This window comes from Mus musculus, chromosome 9 (assembly GCF_000001635.26).
Source record: "Mus musculus strain C57BL/6J chromosome 9, GRCm38.p6 C57BL/6J".
Lineage (NCBI taxonomy): Eukaryota > Metazoa > Chordata > Mammalia > Rodentia > Muridae > Mus > Mus musculus.
This window is the reverse complement of record NC_000075.6, coordinates 123,718,112-123,733,079: the sequence shown is the minus strand read 5'-3', so window position 1 is coordinate 123,733,079 and position 14,968 is coordinate 123,718,112.

Sequence of the window (14,968 nt, the reverse complement as noted above, 5' to 3'; positions counted from 1 at the left end):
TGGCATCAGTGTAAAAACACATGCATAAATATACCTTTGTATGCACAATACATGCAAACCAACTCTTTTAGTGCCAGCAATCTATCCTTCATCTTTCCTCTGCACACATCCAATGATCTTTCTCTTAGACTAGCAGAACATCTTCTAGTTACCAGGCAGGTATACCTGGCTAGCTTCTGACCCAGAATAGACAACCAGGCAGCAAAACACAAAGCTTAGGACTTCCTAGAGCTTTGTATCTGAACTACAGTTTTTAGTTTTACTCATAATCTACCCTCTCTCTTCACATTAAAAATAAATCCCTTCTTAAACTTTTGCCCTCTGAAGTTTCTGTCTCTGTCAGGGTTTTGTCCTTTCATTTTGAGTCTTTCAAAACAACTCCAGTGCCCACAAGCACTCTCAGTGCTGACATTGGCCTTGGGTAAGCCCCACTCCCCAGGCTTGTTTTTATTTCTGGAAGTTGTCCTTGCCTTCACACTGAAAACACTTCACACATAGCAGTGTGCTGGGCCCTGGTCAGATTTGTCACTTTCTTTAATATCTTGTCTCTAAAAAAATCATCTCCAGTAAAAGCACAGAAGAAATAGGCTCAAAGGAGAGGCAAGTGTAAACATGCTGGCAATGGACTTCTCTGGAATTGGCTGGGGAGACCTAACTTGAAAATCTCTCCTAACAGCAGAAGAAAACTAGTGATTTTCAAGATTAAAGTGAGAAAATCACCACTGGTTCCTATGGAGTGAGTAGTTCAGCCACTCCTTGTTTCCTGCACAGACCCTGAGAACTGAGTCCCCTTGCTATGCCATCGCAGCAGAGCAGGTAAAAACAGCACTCCCTCCAAGCCTAGTGTGACCCCAGCAGGCCATGTGACCCTAGTGTGACCCACTCTTAAGAGACTATGTTTCAGGACTGAAGAGATGGTTCAGTGGTTAAGAGCACTGGCTGTTCTTCCAAAAGACCTTGATCCAATTCCCAGCACCTACATGGAATCTCACACTGTCTGGGGATCTGACATTCTCACGTGGACATACATACATACAGAACACCCATGTACATAAAATAAAAATAAATAAATCATATAAAAAGAGAAAGAAAGAGACTTTTTGGTACACTCTGAAAATCTGGGTTCTCTCACTAAAATATCTGATTCTAATTGTTCTGACAAAATATAAAGTAATGAAAGATTTTGTAAGGAAGAGAAAAAAATGCATTCTGAAAAAACATTACACCCCTACTAAAAGAAAAGTGGTTCTTTCACATTTGCGGATGCTATTATTGTTAACTATGAAAAAAGGCATTTATTCCATCAGAGATAAATGGATAAACAAAATGTGCTGGGCACCCACAGTGGCCTTATACTCAGCCATAAACAACATGTAGTCACATGTAGTGGCACATGTGTGTGATTTTAGCACTAGAAAGGCTGAGGCAGAAGAATTGCTGGGAATTCACTTTCCCCAATGTCTAGCCTTTAGACAAAGCAACTCAGAGACATAGGAAAATAGCTTCTACCTGCTAAAGGGAGGCTTTTATCTCTAGCTCTTCCATTAACATATGCCAGAGGTGCCGATTAGCATATCAAAGTCTAGGCTAGCTTCTTCAATCTCCACTCAACAAGTTCCTGTTATATACTTCAAGTTCTCAAGTGCAGGTCACAACCAGCCAGAGAAGAAGAGGTAGGTGAACTCAGGTAGAGACTCCCAGCAGGACCAGAAAGAAGCAATGCCAGCTGCTGTCTAAGTACAGGAACAGGATAATCCAAGGAGGGGCTAGTGTGGAATCCCCAACCGACCAACGGACAGACCAACAGGGAACAACACAGGTAGGACTGACCAGGTTGGTTCAGATAACACCTGATAGAGGCTGCTGTGGGTGGCAGCCAGCTACTAGAGTAATTTTTTCTCTGAGGGAGCAAAATATGATTCATTGGAACTGGCACTCCCTGTGATCGATGAGAAACTCTTTGAACTCTTTAAATTCTTTGGGGGCTGGAGAAGAGAAGGAAAAAAAATGGAGGGAAATATCACACACACACTCACTCAGTGGATAGATAAAGCAAGACAAACTCCATCAACTTCACACATACACAGGCAGACATACATATATACATTTACACACTGAGTGGATGAAGCAAAGCTCCAACAAGCAGCCTTCAACCATTTTACACATACACATATATGAATACACACATATATGCATATACCCATCATACTTACATATATATATATATATATATATATATATATATATATATATATATATACACATATGCACATTTTTGTATGGAGCAAACTCCAATGAGCTAGCTCCAACAAACTTCACATATATACACATACATACAAATTTAATGGATGGAGCTAAGCTCCAACAACTTTATTTTTTCATTTTATACCATCTAAGACAATGTTCTCTATGTAAGAAAAGATTACCTCATAGCCACAAGTTACATATTCTCTAAAAACAATCACCACAAAAACATATTCTTCAAAAACAGATTAAAGTCATTATACTAAAGGAAAATTACAACATGATTATTAATTATGTATTCTTTTGAAACTTATTCTTAACTAAACATCTCATCTGTTTCTCTCCACAACTTCTATATAACCCCAAAGCAATAATTTTTTTGATGTTGTTTGGATTTATTTAGTTTATTTATATGAGTACATTGTAGCTGTCTTCAGGCACACCAGAAGAGGGCATCAGATCCCATTACAGATGGTTGTAAGCCAGTTTGTAGTTGCTGGGAATTGAACTTAGGACCTCTGGAAGAGTAATCAGTGCACTGAGCCAACTCTCCAGCCCACAATAATTCTTTTGTCATTGATTAACAAAGTTTAAGCAAGCCAAGGATATAGTAGCACATTTCTCCCTATGCTTGACTGACAACAATTTGTATTTACTAAGGAACAGATCATCATCTATCTTATGTCTTGGTTTTGAAATCTTGTTCAGCTAAACTGGTTAATCATTTATTCTCTAATCTTATATTCATAATAGAATTATTTACTCTTTCTTTATAACTTTTCTTGCATGATGCACACTGAAAATCTGTTACCAATCCTTAGATCACAAGATCAAGGAACTCAGGCCCAACCTAGAATCAGGGTTTTCTTTGATCATTATCTTATCCCAAGTCTACATTTCTTGCTACTACAATTGCATGCTTGTAACACATGAAAGCTCTCTGTACTCCTTTTCTCACCTGTGAAGCTCTTGCTGTTCTATGAGAAAGCAGCACATTCTATTCTTGACTCTAATTAAACTATCAACTATCTTAGCTTCCCAAAATTATTTAAATCAAGCTAACTTCCTAAAACAACTTGAATCAACCAGGAATTCCATGAAATCCTTAACTCATCTAAACAGGAAACTTGCCCAACAGAGTGGGCTGTCACCCAGGAAGGTAAGAACAGCACTTCCTACAAGCCTACCGTGACCCAGCAGGCCATGCAACCCACTCTTAAAAGACCAAAGAAATCCAAGGAATCATTAGGTCATACTTTAAGAATCTGTACTTCCAGAGCCAGAAAGTTTTAGCATTGAATTCTACCAGACTTTCAATAAAAAACAAAAACAAAAACTAATGCCAATACTCCTCAAATTATTCCACAAAATAGAAACAGAAGGAAGATTGCCAAAATCATTTTATGAGTCCACAATCATCTTATTCTGATACCCAACCCACACAAAGATTCAAGCAAGAAAGAGAATTACAGACTAATTTTCCTCATGAACATTGATGCAAAATACTCAATAAAACCAAATCCAAGAACACATTAAAAAGAGCATCCACCATGACCAAATAGGCCTTACTCAGAGATGCAGGGATGGTTCAACATACAAAAAAAAAAAATCATTCAATGTAATCCATCACAAGAACAAGCTGAAACAAAAAAACCCACATGATCATCTCATTAGATGCAGAAAAGGCCTTTGACAAAATCTAAAACCTTTCATGATGAAAGTCTGGGAGACATTAGGGATACAAGTGACAAACAAATAAAGGCAATGTACAGCAAGTCTACAGCCAACATGAAATTAAATGGAGGGAATCTCAAAGTAATTCCACTAAAATCAGGAACAAGACACTCTCTCCATATCTGTTCAATATAGCACTCGAAGTTTTAGCTAGAGCAATAAGACAACTGAAGGAAATCGGGGGATACAAACTGGAAAGAAAAAAGACAAAGTATCATTATTTACAGATGATATGATAATATACATAAATGACCAGAAAAAGTCTACTAGGGAACACCTATAGCTGATAAACACCTTCAGTGAAATGGGTGAAAACAAGGTTAACAAAAAAGAAAGAAAGAAAGAAAGAAAGAAAGAAAGAAAGGAAGGAAGGAAGGAAGGAAGGAAGGAAGGAAGGAAGAAAGAAAGAAAGAAAGAAAGAAAGAAAGAAAGAAAGAAAGAAAGAAAGAAAGAGAAAAAGAAAAAGAAAAAAAGAATTGCAACCCTACTATATACAAATGGGAAACGGGCTGAAAAAGAAATTAGGGAAACAACATTCTTTACAAATAGCTACAAATGATACAAAATGTATTGGGCTAACTCTAACCAACCAAGTGAAAGACTTGTATGACAAGAATTTCAAGTCTTTGAGAAAGAAGTTAAAGAAGTTATCTGAATATGCAAAGATCTCCCATGTTCATGATTGTGTAGGATTAACATAGTAAAAATAGCCATCTTACCAAAAACAATCTACAGATTCAATGCAATCCCCATCAAAATTCCAACACAATTCTTACAGACTTTGAAAGGACAATTCTCAACTTTATATGGCAAAAGATATCTAAAACAATCATATATATGTATGTGTGTATATATATATATATATATATATATATATATATATACCCTTCTGGAAGTACCACCACCCCTGATTTGATTTCAAGCTGTCATACAGAGATTAAGAGATTAAGTAATAAAAAACACATGGTACTGGCATAAAAATAGACACATTGATCAATGGAGTCGAATCAAGGACCCAGACAAATACACACACCTATGGACACCGGGTTTTTGACAAAAACACCAGAAATACACAGTGGGAAAGGGAAAACATCCTCAACAACTTGTGCCGGTCTAACTGGATGTCTGCATGTAGAAAAATGCAAACAGGTCCATAGTTATCACCCTGCACAAACTCAAGTCCAAGTGGATCAAAGACCTCAACATGAAACCACATACATGGAACCTGATCGAAAAGAAAGCAGTAAATATTCTTGAGCACATTGGTACAGAAGACAACTTCCTGAGCAGACCACATATACCACAGGGACGAAGATCAACAATTAATAAATGGGACTTCATGAAACTAAAAAGCTTGTGTAAGGCAAAGGACACCATCAATAGTCTACCAAATGGGAAAAAATCTTCACCAACTTCACATCTGACAGAGGACTAATATAAAATATATAAAGAACTCAAGAAATTAGACATCAGCAAACCAAATAATTCTATTTTAAAAATGGTGTACAGATTTAAAAGAGAAATATCAAAAGAGGAATCTCAAATGGCAAAAAAAAACAAAACAAAACACTTAGAAATGTTTAACATCCTTAGCCATCAGGAAATCAGAACAACTCTGAGATTCCATCTTAGCGCCTATCAGAATGGCTAAGATCAAAAACACAAGTGGCAGCTCATGCTGCGGAGGATGTGGAGCAAAAGGAACACTCACTCCTCTGTTAGTGGTTGATGTACAGCCACTGTGGAAATCAGAATGGTGATTTGTCAGAAAATTGGGAATCATTATACCTCTTGACAGTTATACCACTCTTGAGTGTATACTCAAAGAACATTCCATCTTACAAGGACACTTGGTCACCTATGCTCATAGCAGCTTTCTTCATGCTAGTCAGAAGCTGGAAGTGACCGAGATGTCCCTCAACCAAAGATAAACATGGATAAAGAAAATATGGACATTTACCCAGTGGTGTATATCTCAGGTGTTTTTAAAAATGACATTATGGAAAATGCAGACAAATGAATAGAACCAGAAAAGATCATCCTGAGTGAAGTAACCCATCATGATTAAATGACACAAAAAAAATCACAAAATCTTCTTTACATATCAGAGACAAGGTCCAAAACAAGCAGCTATTTTGAGTCAGGCCTTTGGGCAGCACCTGTATGTTCACCTCAATTCTTCAACAAACCTGCACTCCAAGGAAACAGGCTGGTGGTGTGAGGTGTGCTATCCGGAGGCACAGAGCACACAGATCTCTCATCCTCCTACTTTTGTTATCAGCCTGAAATTGCTCTAGAAAATAAATTAAAAAAAAAAAAGATCTTTCAAACTGTGTAGTGTCCAGGCCTATAGCTCCAGCTACTAAAAAGCTAAAGTGAGAAGATACTTTAAGCCTTAAAGTTTGAGACCCACCTGGAAAATATAATAAGGTAGTAAGCATGGCAAACTTAAGTTCCTAATGATGTCTCTGGCAGTGCTTGATGGTGTGGTTTTATTTTTAACTTTAAATATTTAAAAGTAAAGTTTGGCCCATCCTGCAGTTTTGTTGACATGACTGATTTCTAGGTTGGTGTAATTGCTCACGAAGTTAGGTAGTTAGGTATGCAATCTAATTTTTAACTTATGAACTCTCACTTCCTAAGGAAGGTATAGAACACTCATCAGTTTTTATACTACCCAGGCATGTTTCAGTGATTCCTCGATGAAGCCAATCTGACTCGCAGTAGGAGAATTTCTATAAATTGACAAGACTTTAGACATACTAGAGGTGACAGTACTTTTTTTGTTATTCTGGTTAAGAGGAATAGACTGGGATAGCTCTCCCAATGTATCCGGGTAGTGATGGGTTTGGGTTAGTTCAGGAGCAGGATTCCAAGATGTGCTGGAAACAAAATGAGAGCAAAACCTCACAGATGAGTGGACATAACACACGGTGGATGCAGAGGCAGTGGCTGGTGATGGAGCAAGAGTGTCACCCTGGCAGGTTGTGAGCTGTCCTGAGAAGTATTGACTTTGAGTCATTTTGAGACGACTAGGAACTCTTGCCACTTCTGGCAAACACAATCTGAGTATGGATGTGGGAAGCATGCGGCTGGGGTGCAGCTTTTATGTCCATTTTCAAAAAATGAACACTGGGAATAAACCAAATTATCACAAACACAGTTCAGGGTTAGAAGAATCCAATTTTTAAGGGACAATGGCTGAGGAGCCTGCACCGTCAGACAGAAGGACTGGGAAGGAGTTAGGGGGACCTGCCTCGGGGATTAAAGTGCTAAAAACAGCCCAAGTCTTAGGAGAAAGACACCTTGGCCATGCAAGCACTTAAAACGATGACAAGTTTGACAAAGGTGGTTCAGCAATGACTCTCCACTTATTTTATTTTTGTGTCATTAGATTGTAATAGTGAGAGCTCTACTGCTTTAGTCCCCTTTGTACAATTGGTGTGCAGAATTTACAAAACTGCCTTTCTGGTTTACTTGTTCTTGCATTTATAAAACTGAGATTTTAGTGTGACCACTCTTCTCTAATTATTTTTCTTCATATTACATAGCTTGTATATATTTCTAGTCCAGTACATAGTCGTCCTCATTCTTGTGAAGAAAATTACCCTGTATCACTATAATGTAATTTATCATTGCACCCTAAGGGGGGTGGAGAAGAACTATCTCAAGATAGTTTACTATACCAAGAGAGCTGCAATGACATTTGTGTACACATCTTTGTGCTTTTGTTTTTCTTAAATAAGTTCTCCGATGAGAAGGCAACTTAATGGGTGGAAGGGTGTGTGTGTTTCAGTTTTGACAGCAATTTCTAAATTATCTTCCCAAAAAAGGTCATTTCATTTCATCATCTTATCAGGGTTTTTAACGTACACTTGTCCTCAAGTAAGTTCCCGTACTAGGTGTTGAAAAGCTCTAAGTATTTACTCACTTATAATACAATTTGTTTTAAGCAGCAGTTCAAAGCTACCAAGGGAGCTTAGCTTTCTAGAAAAGGAGAAGAACAATTATGCTGGAATTAACAAGGACAATGAATGTTTGGGGACCAGGAAAAAAATTTAGAAGACATGCTATAAAGTCCAGAAGAAATTGGAAAACAAATGTCAAACTGGTTTTATGAAGCCAAGCCAAACAAACAAGTGTGCTTGAGAGGACTTAAGGTTGGATCCCATCGCCTTAACATTACAGCAGGATCGTTCAGTAAGAAACTGAAACAGTTAGTGGTTGAATGATCACATGAAAGTCTTGACCTGAGCCAAGTGAAGGAAGTGAAGGAGGACAGAGCCTCAGAAGAAAATTAAGGGGTCAAAGATCATAGCGATGTCAGTGTCCAGTAATAAACAAATCAGATCAATAAAACACTCTTGATTGTAAATACTTATATAAATCTGCCCAAATTTTCATTTAACATGGGAAATAGAGATATCTGGGTATATTTGAGATGATAGGGTATGCTTTTCTAGAGATAGGGTTTGCTCAGGATAAAAAAAAAAAAACAAAAAACAAAAACAGCTCATAGACATAGGTTTTTTTTTTTTTGTTGTTTTTTTTTTTTTGGTTTTTCGAGACAAGGTTTCTCCGTGTAGCCCTGGCTGTCGTGGAACTCACTCTGTAGACCAGGCTGGCCTCGAACTCAGAAATCCACCTGCCTCTGCCTCCCGAGTGCTGGGATTAAAGGCATGTGCCACCATGCCCAGCTTAGACATAGTTTTTAGGAATATCAGGAACTCACAAATGTTTATTGAAATGTGCCTGCTTCTCTTCTGCCTAATTCGCCAAGCATATCCCAAGTTAACCATTAAATAAAGACTTTTTCCTTCAACCAATTTAATTACAGTAGTGGGGAAGATATTTCTGCATCAGCTAGCTGAGAACAGGACTTCTTTTTTTACCTCTATCATGGTTTAGCCCCCTCTACCCGTTTCTCAGAGAAAACTTCCATTTATAAACCCAGTTGGTACAGGGCTATTCAGATCACACAACTTTGCCTTTTGTAGGTAAAACTGCCTTAGCAAACAGAAGTGTTCTGTTCCATTTTCTAAGACAAAATGCAACTGGTTTGTCACTAATCTAGGCAAATAGGGAAGACCACAGCCCTGAAAAGGCCCATATTTCTGAATGAGGGCAATTCATTCAAAATTTGTTATCTTCCATTATTATTCCTGAAACCATTAAGAGACATAAATGTACATTCTTGGTTCTGATGGATATCTAATTCCTAATTTGGGACAACCCTCTCATACATAGCCGTCAGTCTCCCACACTTTTCTACACTTTTGAGGCCTCATCAAAATCCCACTGCCTTCTGGAATACATCTCTAAAATTCTCCTCTCTTGGATTATAAAAATGACCATCCATGCTCTCTCCTAAATGTGTCTTATGACTTGCTGTCTGCTTTAAGATTGGCTTGATTAAAGGGCCAGTCCATCTCTCTTGTTTCCCTCCCCACAGTGTCTTTCATGTATCTCGTTCTGTGTGAACAATTGTTGAGCACAAGGCAGGTTAACAAAATGAGTATATGTACATGAGTATATGAGTATATGTATATGAAGTGTAAAGTAAGGATTTGCTGGAGACTGTCTCTGCAAGCAACTTTTCTTTTACTTCCTAAGAAAGTGTCCTCACAACTAATTTTTGATAATTTTCTTAAGATAAGCTTTGTTTTTGATAATTTTATTATTCATTTCCTTTTAGGGGTGTTGTCAACAAATAGAGATTTATCAGTGAAACTAATCTATGATTTGTTCTAAGTCTTGCCACGATCCACACTATCTTAAAGGTGGTTGTATTTTATGGTGAACCACTTCCTTACCTGATCTTCAATGCATGCAATACATACTTCATAAGTCTAATTTGTCAGCACTTTTCCATGCTGCCTGACCCTAGCAAAATTTGCAACTTACTGAAAATAGTCTCTGCCATCCTGGAGATCAACGAAGCCCCATGGCTCCTCAGTGAGCCCTTCTGTCCTAGAACCTTTTGACCAAAAGTAACTTGGGAAGAAAGGGTTGTTTCAGCTTGCACTTCTGGGTAACAGTTCAGTCAGAGCAGAACTCAGGCAGGAACTATAGAGGAAAGCTGCTTACTGACTCACTCTGGCCTTCCCTCATGCTTAGCCTGCTTTCTTACACAATCCAGGACCTCCTGCCCAGTAGTGGCATCACCACAATGAGATAGATCCTCCTGCACCAATCAAAAAATTAAGACAACTCCCACAGGCATAGCCACAGGCTGATGTGATCTGGGAAATCCCTCAAGGGAGACTTCCTCTTCCCTGTAACTGTTGGTTGTGAAAATTTTATAGCAAAAACTAACCAGGACATCATTCATCCTGGCCCTTTCCTTCTTAAAAGTCTTACCTAATTCCTCAACTAACAAGGCTATCTGGAGAAGTCAGACAGATTTTGGGGGAGAATTAATAAAGCTATACTGTAAAGACTCTGCTGTAAGATGATTCCCCAAAGTGGTTTTCTTCTAACACTACTCAATCTACTTCCAGCTCAACTTCAAAAGCTTTCCTCCTTCTATTTTTTTTTTTCATGTTAACTTGAGGGGGCAAGATGGTTTGGTTGTTGTTGTGGTGGTGGTTATTTGTTTTTGCTTTGTCATTTTCTCAATTTTTAATTTAAATTTTTGTGTGTTTTAATTCCATACACAAAGACTGTATTTGCATTATTTCCACCATTTCTTCTCCCTCCTCCAACTCTTTCCATGTCCCAACTCCCTTCAAAATCATGATCTCTTCTTTAATTATTATTACAAATACATATATACAAATATATAAATACAGTCTGATGAATAACCATCAGAGGGCTTGTTTCTGGAGACAACTGATTCTCCTTCTCTTAGCAGCCGGTAAGTGCCTGTAGTGCTTACTTCAAAAATCCCCAACCCACAAAGGACTTCACAGATGAAATATTTGCACTGTGCACACTCTCTCTCCTATGTGCAGATTCCTGCATTGATAACACAGCATAACAGGAGTTTGCCTGTGAGGGAACACTCATCTCCTCAGCAATACAGACCTATGGGGGAAAAACTTGTTTAATTACTTGAAAACACAATGCATAGCAAAGCTATTTTCTCCATGTGCAAGTCCCAGTGTCTACTGCGTATGAAGTAATTACATTTGAGGATATACTACTAAGATGGAGTGTGTCTAGTCCACTGTAGATACTAAATAATGGTGACTTTTGTTATGAGATCAAACAACACTGACCAGAAATGTGAGACATAGCATGATAAAAATGGAAATTTAACTGGGCTTGGACGGGTTCATTTTGAGCAATTGAATCTATCCTAATGGGCTTTGTAAGGATACAGATTATGTTTCCACGCCACTGAAGGGGGGGAAAGAAAAGATGAAGAGCCTGGACAAAGGTGAAGTTGGGCACAGCCAAGCTAGTTGTTAACATTCCTTCTAGGTATCACACAACCATTACCTGGCAACAAACCAGGTTGGCCTAGCTTCCTAAAAAAGGGGCTGTTTGGCCCCTCCCTTCTCTTTAACTCTCTTACTCTCCTACCCACTCTCTGCCCCTTCTCTCTCTGCCCCAACTCTTCCTCTCCCCCCTCTGCCTTTCTCTGTCTCTATTCCCTACTCAACTCCCCTTCCCATGCCCTAAGGTACGCCTCCCATCCCATCATACCCCCATCTATTAAGCATATACTGGCTCTCTTTTTATAAAACATAACACTAGTACCTCCAGACTACCCTCCAATGCCTTGGAGTGCCTCAGCTTACATTCATAAGAACACTGCTGCTGGTCTTAATTCTTCCATGGGCAGATAAATTATCTCTGGATCATCTAAGTAAAGGACTCCTGTGTAATAGTACCAAGCCTCAAGCAAGGCAGCAAACTATCCCTTCTCCTGCTTTTCAATAGTCCTGAGATACCCATGAAGTCCTTGTTGAAATTGGAGTAGAGGAGTTGGGGCGGGGGTGGCAGTGATCAAAACACACAACATACATAGGAGTCTCAGGTAATAGAGTATCATCCTATAAATTTGGGATTGTACAAGTATATCAGGAACACCAGCAAAGTTATCGAACAGCAAACTGAAGAAGAGGTGCAACACCTTCACCTGGACCCCATAAAGAGAAGGATACCCGACAGCGCAGTGGTGACAGCCTCATTGATCTGACATCTGAGCACCTAGTCTGTCTGTCCACTTGCCCATTCACCCATCACGACCTGGTACTTCACTTTACTCTCATGGCCATCATTGTCCTACATCTCACCTCAGCTGCTCAACCCTGAAGATCCTTTCAGCCTGATTCTGTGGTTTGACTCTGCAGTAGATCTGCAATCAATCTGATCTGATCTCACCTTCTCACCCCACTGCCATCCTTGCCAAAATTCTCTTTGCATTCACATTAGCTTCTTGCCTCTTCCTTTCAGTTAGGTCTCCTAGAATTTTGCTATAGCTTCTTTATTTATCTCTTGTAGCTTTTCTGTAACATATACATACATATATATTCATCTATATACTATAGATAGATTTAATGAATGATGTATAATGTATAGCCTAAAAATATTAGTAAAGATTAGAAAAAAGGAAGAGTATTTGGCAAATTTCAGTCAATAAAACTGAAGCTGCTTGTGAATCTATCATTCATAAAAAATTGAAATATTGTGAAAAGATGCATATGTGCCTGTTTCTGACACAGCTTGCTCATGACACTCTCCTAAACAGAAGGCAGAACTTTACCTCTGTGGTGGTGGGTAAGCAGGTAAATATGGACAAGAAAATTCTGTTATCTGTACTAGGATAAGACTTAAAACCCATGGCAGTGATCATGTGGTTATATTCCAGATCTGCCTTCCCCGACTAATCACGGCATGTGGCTTTTCTGAACACATTTTCTCTTCTCTTATCCATTTAACTTATTTCTGCTTTATTTTGTTTTGTTTTGTTCTGACCATTTAACTAATGGATATGTTTTCATTATTGGACCTTTTCCTAAAGATATAGTGTCTTTATAAATTAGCTTTATTCTAAAGGACTTATCTGTTAGCACTTTGTTCTAACAACAAAAGTTTAAGTTCACTTAAGAAATTTGAAAGTCGTGTCTGCAGGTGTGTGCATGCTCATGTATGTGTATACGTGGAAGGGGAGCACAGGTGTGATGTAGTGTTCATGTAGAAACCAGAAGACAATAGTTCTGAACTGGCTCTCTTCTACCATGTGGATCCAGAAAATTGAAGAAGGTAATCAGGTTTGTCAGGAAGTGCCTTCACCTGCTGAACCATCTGGCCAGCCATCAAGTTGATTTTTAAGTAATTAAGCTTAGCCCCTGTGACAATTATGACACTTTCTACCTAATTAATATCATTTAGATAGAATAAAACAGAAAAAAATGAAAGAAGATTCTTGAAATCAGAATTTATTTAATATCCACTGTATTACAACACCTGGCAATAGTCTTTTTTGTCTTGAAAACAGATTTATAGTTTTAAGACTCAAACTTCAAAGCCTCCATCTACCTCTCCAAGCTGTAGATTCTTAGTCTCTTCCTTTATAAGTAGTTCTGGAACCATATCTCTAAAATTCTTCTGCATCTAAAAGCACCCGATTGTGATTCACTTTAAACTTTACTTTGTATTGGCTGTGAAAGACAATCTCAAAATGCACCATCAAAATTAACTTTTGATAACTCAGAGCTAATGTTGAATGTTTGTTCCCTCCTGCTTTAAAGTCTCCCAGGCTCAGAAGGCTGGCAGCTCTGCATGATGTTGGTTTACTCAGTGCCTCCTCGTAAGATACTGCACTGGCCTAGAGTGGTTGTATGTTCACCAATATTTGTGATAACCTCTTCCTATACTTGTCTTTCATAGGACAGTGTCTTTTTTTTTAAAACAGGGCTTCATTATGAAGCCCTGGGTGGCCTTGAACTCACAGAGGTCCTTCTGCCCCTGCTTTACAAGTGCTGGGGTTAAAGGCAAGGCGACCATAGAGGTAGTCATCACTTTGGAACAACGGTTAAACTTGAAGATTTTTTTTTTCATTTTTATTAGGTATTTAGCTCATTTACATTTCCAATGCTATACCAAAAGTCTCCCATACCCACCCACCCCCACCCCTACCCACCCACTCCCCCTTTTTGGCCCTGGCGTTCCCCTGTACTGGGGCATATAAAGTTTGCAAGTCCAATGGGCCTCTCTTTGCAGTGATGGCCGACTAGGCCATCTTCTGCTACATATGCAGCTAGAGACAAGAGCTCCGGGGTACTGGTTAGTTCATATTGTTGTTCCACCTATAGGGTTGCAGTTCCCTTTAGTTCCTTGGGTGCTTTCTCTAGTTCCTCCATTGGGGGCCCTGTGGTCCATTCAATAGCTGACTGTGAGCATCCACTTCTGTGTTTGCTATGCCCGACCTAAAGCTGTACTACAGAGCAATTGTGATAAAAACTGCATGGTACTGGTATAGCGACAGACAAGTAGACCAATGGAACAGAATTGAAGACCCAGAGATGAACCCACACACCTATGGTCACTTGATCTTTGACAAGGGAGCTAAAACCATCCAGTGGAAAAAAGACAGCATTTTTCAACAAATGGTGCTGGCACAACTGGCTGTTATCATGTAGAAGATTGCGAATTGATCCATTCCTATCTCCTTGTACTAAGGTCAAATCTAAGTGGATCAAGGAACTTCACATAAAACCAGAGACAGTGAAACTTATAGAGGAGAAAGTAGGGAAAAGCCTCGAAGATATGGGTACAGGGGAAAAATTCCTGAATAGAACAGCAGTGGCTTGCGCTGTAAGATCGAGAATCAATAAATAGGACCTCATAAAATTGCAAAGCTTCTGCAAGGCAAAAGACACCGTCAATAAGACAAAAAGATCACCAACAGATTTGGAAAGGATCTTTACCTATCCCAAAACTTGAAGATTCTAATGACTCAAGTTAGACTTCATAAGTGAAAACTTCCGCCAGGGAGATCAGGACGTTATTCCACAACCTTCTCCTGGCGAATCTAGTG